The sequence below is a fragment of the Zingiber officinale genome, chromosome 8A (genome assembly GCF_018446385.1).
Source record: "Zingiber officinale cultivar Zhangliang chromosome 8A, Zo_v1.1, whole genome shotgun sequence".
Lineage (NCBI taxonomy): Eukaryota > Viridiplantae > Streptophyta > Magnoliopsida > Zingiberales > Zingiberaceae > Zingiber > Zingiber officinale.
This window is the reverse complement of record NC_056000.1, coordinates 48440329-48446328: the sequence shown is the minus strand read 5'-3', so window position 1 is coordinate 48446328 and position 6000 is coordinate 48440329.

Below are 6000 nucleotides of genomic sequence, written 5' to 3'. Positions count from 1 at the left end.
CGCTAAGAGTGGACACTTCCTTGGATATATCGTCATTGAACGGGGTGTCGAGGTGAATACGAGTAAACTGAAGGCGCTACAAGACATGCTCCTGCCTCATAGCTTGAAGGAGGTCCAACGACTGACCGGATGGATCACCGCACTGTCCAAATTCATATTCAAGTCTTCCGATCGGAGCCTGCTGTTTTTCAAGGTGCTGCGCCGAGCAATAAAATTCCAGTGGGACATAGAGTGCGACCGAGCTTTGGAAGAGCTCGAGGAGTATCTTAACTCCTTGTTTGTGTTAGCTAAGCCAAGCACTGGGGAGCCGCTCTAGATCTATTTGTCGGCCATCGAGTATGCGGTCGACTTAGCATTAGTTTAGCAGAACGACCCTGAACAGCAACCCATGTATTTTTTAAGCCACCATATATTGAAAGATGCAGAGTCCCGCTACACCTGTTTTGAAAAATTGACTTATGTGCTGGTGTTGGCCGCTCGGAGACTTCGCCCGTACTTCCTTGCTCATCCGATCATCGTGATGACCAACAGTGCCCTGGGAAGAGTCCTCCTAAATCCAGAGGCGTCCGGACTACTAATTAAATAGACAACCGAGCTAAGCAAGTTTGATATTCAATATCAACCTCGAACGACGATCAAAGCTCAGACCTTAGCTAATTTCATCACAGAGGTCCAGAATGACGAGCCAGTAGCAACTTGGAGAGTATATGTCGATGGTTCATCCACTCGACAGGGTAGCGGGATCGACATTCTGCTCATCTCACCATGAGAAGACTTGATACAACTTTCTGTTCGGCTGGATTATCGGGCTACTAATAACGAAGCTGAGTATGAAACATTGATAACTGGCTTATAGGCAGCACGACATGTCAGAGCCACAGAAGTTGTTGTTCACTCGAACTCTCAGTTGGATGCCCAACAGCTATTAAGGACGTTCGAGATTAGTATCTCCTGACTCAAGTCTTATGCAAAAGCCTTTGAGAGGTTGAAGGAAAATTTTCAAGAGGTCATTGTCCAGAAGATCCCCCGATCAGACAATCAAGTAGTGGACAAACTGGTTAAGTTAGCTAGTTCATTATCATCGGCCATGATCAGCCAACCGATCGAACAAGTTTTGTTGGTGGCACACATCGACCAGATGGAGGGAGTGGTCTTCTCGAGTGATTGGAGAATGTCGCTAATTGAATTTCTCCAATCGGGTAGCACGCCGGTCGGCGAGGACACAGCACGATTATTAAAGAAGAGGGCCAAGTGATTCACCCAGATCAGAGAGCGACTTTATAAGAGATCTTTCTCAAGGTCGTTGCTCAAATGTGTGGGCCCAGAGGACATGAAGTATATACTCCAAGAAGTACATCTTGGCTCTTGCAGAAGCCATCTGAGTGGTCATTTACTGGCTCGAAAGATTCTCTTGGCTAGATATTTTTGGCCAACTCTCCAAGAGGATGCTGCTCGGACAGTAGCCACATACCTGTCTTGCCAAAGGTATGTTTTGTAGAGAGGACCGAGATTTTCATCCAGTTAGCAGAGCCGCCACATTCCTGGCTTCCTTTGCCAAGAGGCCGCGCCTTCGAGACTTCATCCATTGCCAGGTCACACTTGGACTTATGTTACCAAGACTACATGCTTAGACTTGCATTACCAAGACTCACCCCTGGACTTTCCTCCTTTGTCAAGATCACACTTGGACTCTCTTTGTTGTACCTGTATCCTGCACACTCACAATGCATATCAAATACAATAATAAATCTAACTTAAACCTTTGCCCAAATATCAAAACCTAAGGTACATAATTGCTCCAACAATCTCCCACTTTTTGATGTTTGGCAACTCATTTAAGTTAGGGCAACATAAATGCAATAACAATGCAAATAAACATGCATATCTACTCATGCATACATCATAGAACCTAACCCTAGGCTCTCCCTTCACCTAAGCTCCCCCTTGAGATAGGATTTCCAATAAAATTAAAATTCTCCCCCTTTGCCAATAAGTGAGCAATTGCTCCCCTTCACCTAAGCTCTCCCTTGAGCTAGGTTTTCTTACAAGGGTGTGTAGGTTTTCCACTTAAACCCTACACTTCTTCTCCTTTGCCACATATCAAAAAGAGCTCCAACAATATTCCAATTATTGGACTCTTTAACCCCTCATGACCATAAACATCATGTATTAATTCTCCATAAGATTATATACATGTTCAACATCCTTTTGGTCATTTTCTAGTGCTAAAACACATTTTTAGACTTTATCAGTCGACTGCCATTAAATCCAGTCGACTGCCATTAAATCCAGTCGATTGCTATCTTCAAAATAAGCTTACATAGATATTTTGTGCTCGTGAATAGTGTTATCAGTCGACGGGTAACTGTATTAGTCGACTGGTACACTATTTCAGCTAAAAAATAGTATTTTTGACACAATTTCAGAAATGCACCAGAAATTTCATAAATCTTAAAAAATTCTTAAATTATGTGGATAGGTCTATTTTATCAATGTCTAGTTAGAAAAAATATATATAATATATTTATCACAAATCTCAATATTGACATAAATTCAAAACTAGCTAAATGGTTCAATTAAATCTGGAGCTAAAGTCCTAATTTTAGCTTCCTCTTGATATATCTACCTATACTAAACTATAATGCATCCCTAACATTAGTTTATATGACATCTATGCATCAAAAACTAATTTTCATGTAATATGAACCCAAATCATATTTTTATGTATGAAACTCAACTCAATTGTGTCAATTTCTTGGATTTGAGACTCAAATTTATCTCCAAATCATTTTAACACATTTGATAACTCATCTACCATGAGTCCCAGAAGCTCTTCCTAACTTTAGGAATTTTAACCTTACTCACCTACCTAGGTGACTTATCTATCATGACTACACCCATATGATGTACCTTAGTAGACTTCTTCTTCTTAACCTTGGGCACCTCATCCTTTCCATAATTATATGCGCCCCTTGCATATTTCTTATCATGGACTTTGGATGATTCTCCCTTGCCATTTGTCACTCCTCCCTTGTTATTGTCATGTGCCACCCTAGCACTTGACCTCCTCTTGACCTTGGAGGGACCCAATTTGACATTTTTAGGTCTTTGACCACCCAAACACATGTCAAGTCCTTTAGGTCCAATAATGAACCTATCTAGGACTGTCTCCATTTCCTCAAACTTTGACTTCAAGACTTGATTTTCCAACTCTAGGGTTTTAACCCTAGAGTCAACTTGTCCATCTTGGACATTCCTAGACTTAGTCACCTTCCTAGACATATGTCTCCCCTTCTTTGAATAAATACATAGGTTTTTAACTACCTTCCTCGTCTTAGAAAAGGTAGGTTGTTTCTTGTTAGGTCTAACCTTACATGATTTCCTAGAGTTATCTACCGTATTAATCCTATTCCTATCATTGTACCTAAATCCATAATTATTCATGGGTATATAATTTTTAATATTCCTAACAAGTATGAAGGAATTTGAACTTGGATTAAACTTCAAAATAGGGATTACCTTCACTTTTACTTTTGAAGCTTCTACTTGACTTAAGATCCTCTTCTTTTCCCATTTTTTCAAGTGCGACAATTTATTGAGCTCTCCTCTCCTTGGGCACTTCGTGTGGTAGTGTCCCCACTCACCACATGTGAAACACCTAATGTGCTTCTTTTCCTTTACTCCATCCCTACAACCCACGTTAGTTTTTAAAGTAACTTTATCGGATTTAGGGATTAACTCCTTTACCTTTTTGAGCGAAGGAAACCTATTCTTATAGTGTCCTATCTTACCACACTCAAAGCATTTGATGTGGTCCTTTGTGCTCTTCTTGGTAGTTGAGGTGGAAGGTTGAGCTTCCAAAATCTCCTTATCCTTGGATTGCTCTTTTTCCTCTTCACTTGAAGACGTGGATGGTTCTACTTCTTCCTCCCTTGAAGATGTGGATGATACCTCCTCATCTTCCTTCTCCTCCTCAGATGTTGAGCACGTGTCAACATCCGATTGGTCTTCCCTTGGACTAATGAACCCTTCTCCTTGGGTTCCTCCAGTCCTTGGAATTGTGTAATATCTTCATAGAGCACAATCACCTTGCTTTAAAGCTCATGAGCACTCTTGTACTCACTTGCATTCAATATCACATTAGGAGGTAATAAATTAATTAAAATTTGAGTTACCTCCTTGTCTGCCTCCGATTGCTCCCTTTGCTCCTCGGTCCAATACCGAGGTCGAAGACATTTTCCCTTCTTGTCGATTGGAGTCTTGAATGACTCTTCCAATGTCATCTAATGGTTCCAATCCATTTGGAACCACATCTCTAAGCATGACTTCCAATAGCTGAAGTCTTCGCGCTCATATGGAGGTGGGATCCGGATGTCCCATCCGAGAGGTCCCTCCGACTCCATCTTCTTCTCTAGCGGTTGCTCCTTTAGCGATTGGTTGAACAAAGAGCGACTAAGCTCTGATACCACTTGTTGGGATCTTGATGTCCGCTAGAGGGAGGTGAATAATGTCTCACCCAAATCGTTCACTTCCTATAATGTTAGTGCACAGTGGAATACAAAATAAACTAACAAATAGAAGGCTAAACTAAAACAAGAAGAATGAAGACAAGCAAACCATAAAGACACACTCGTTTATGTGGTTCAGAGATAAACCTCCTACTCCATGACTATCCGTAAGGTGGAAGATCCCAATCCGTCGGTGGATGATTCCCTAGAGAACTTCCGGCTAGCTCACATAACTTCTTGTGGGTGAAGAAACCTTACCACGACTCGCACAAGACCATATTAGATCACTTGAGCACTTGGAGACTCTAATTAGGGTTAGCCATTACTAATTTTGTCAAAAATGGCCAGACACCCCAAGCTTTATTAAATAGAGCTAGGGAGGAAAATACCAAGCTATTTTCCCACCATCAGTCGACTGATACAACCACCAGTCGACTGATCCTAAGTGAAATTCGACCATTATAAGCCAACGATCGACTACCAGTCGACTGATGAAAACACTAGTCGACTACTACAGTAATACTACAGTAACACTACAGTAACGTGGAATTTTACCCTGAGTACAGTCTCTCATGCACTTATCCTTGCCCGCATAACCTAGACCTAGCCTTCTAACCTCCTCCATCAGCCTTGCGTCCCTCGGATGTCTCTCCATCTTTCACGCCTTGTCTTTTGGAGCTTCTATCATCATTGTCATTATTGTCAGGTCTTCCTTTGCCAAGAGGCTACGCCTCCGGGACTTCATCCATTACCAGGTCACACTTGGACTTACGTTGCCAATACTACATGCTTGGACTTATACTGCCAAGACTCACCCTTGGACTTTCCTCCTTTGCCAATATCACACTTGGACTCTCCTTGTTGTACTTGTATCCAGCATATTCACAATGCATATCAAATATAACAATAAACCTAACTTAAACCTTTGACCAAACATCAAAACCTAGGGTACCTAGTTGCTCCAACAAAATCTTTAATTGGAATTAAAACGTCATAATAAAAAGTTAACATTTCTTATGAAACTTCTAATTTAAATCTAAGATCTAAAGCAAATATAATTAAATATATTTCAAGAATAACATAAAAATATTTTTTTCCATTTAGTTTTTATAGCTAATATGCAAGAAGATAAAAATTTATTATTAATATGTTCATTTAAAACTAATACTATACTAGACAAATTTTCTAAAATTAAATGAGTAGTGAGATAATAAATACTGGAAAGTTATTCAATTGCATCATTAAATACTTTTAAAATTTTACAAATGTTACTACAAATATTCAATTGTTATAAAAATAAATATATATTAGTATTAGTATTTTGTGTAAAAAAATAGACATAATAATTCTTTATATTAAAATGAATCTTGTAATAATTGATATGTTGAATTTCAATGTGTTGGTACATCACGTAGAAATTTTTTAGGTCTCATTCCACTAGTTTTACAAAAATTCCCCCACGATTTCATTATAGATGGATGCATCCATAAAT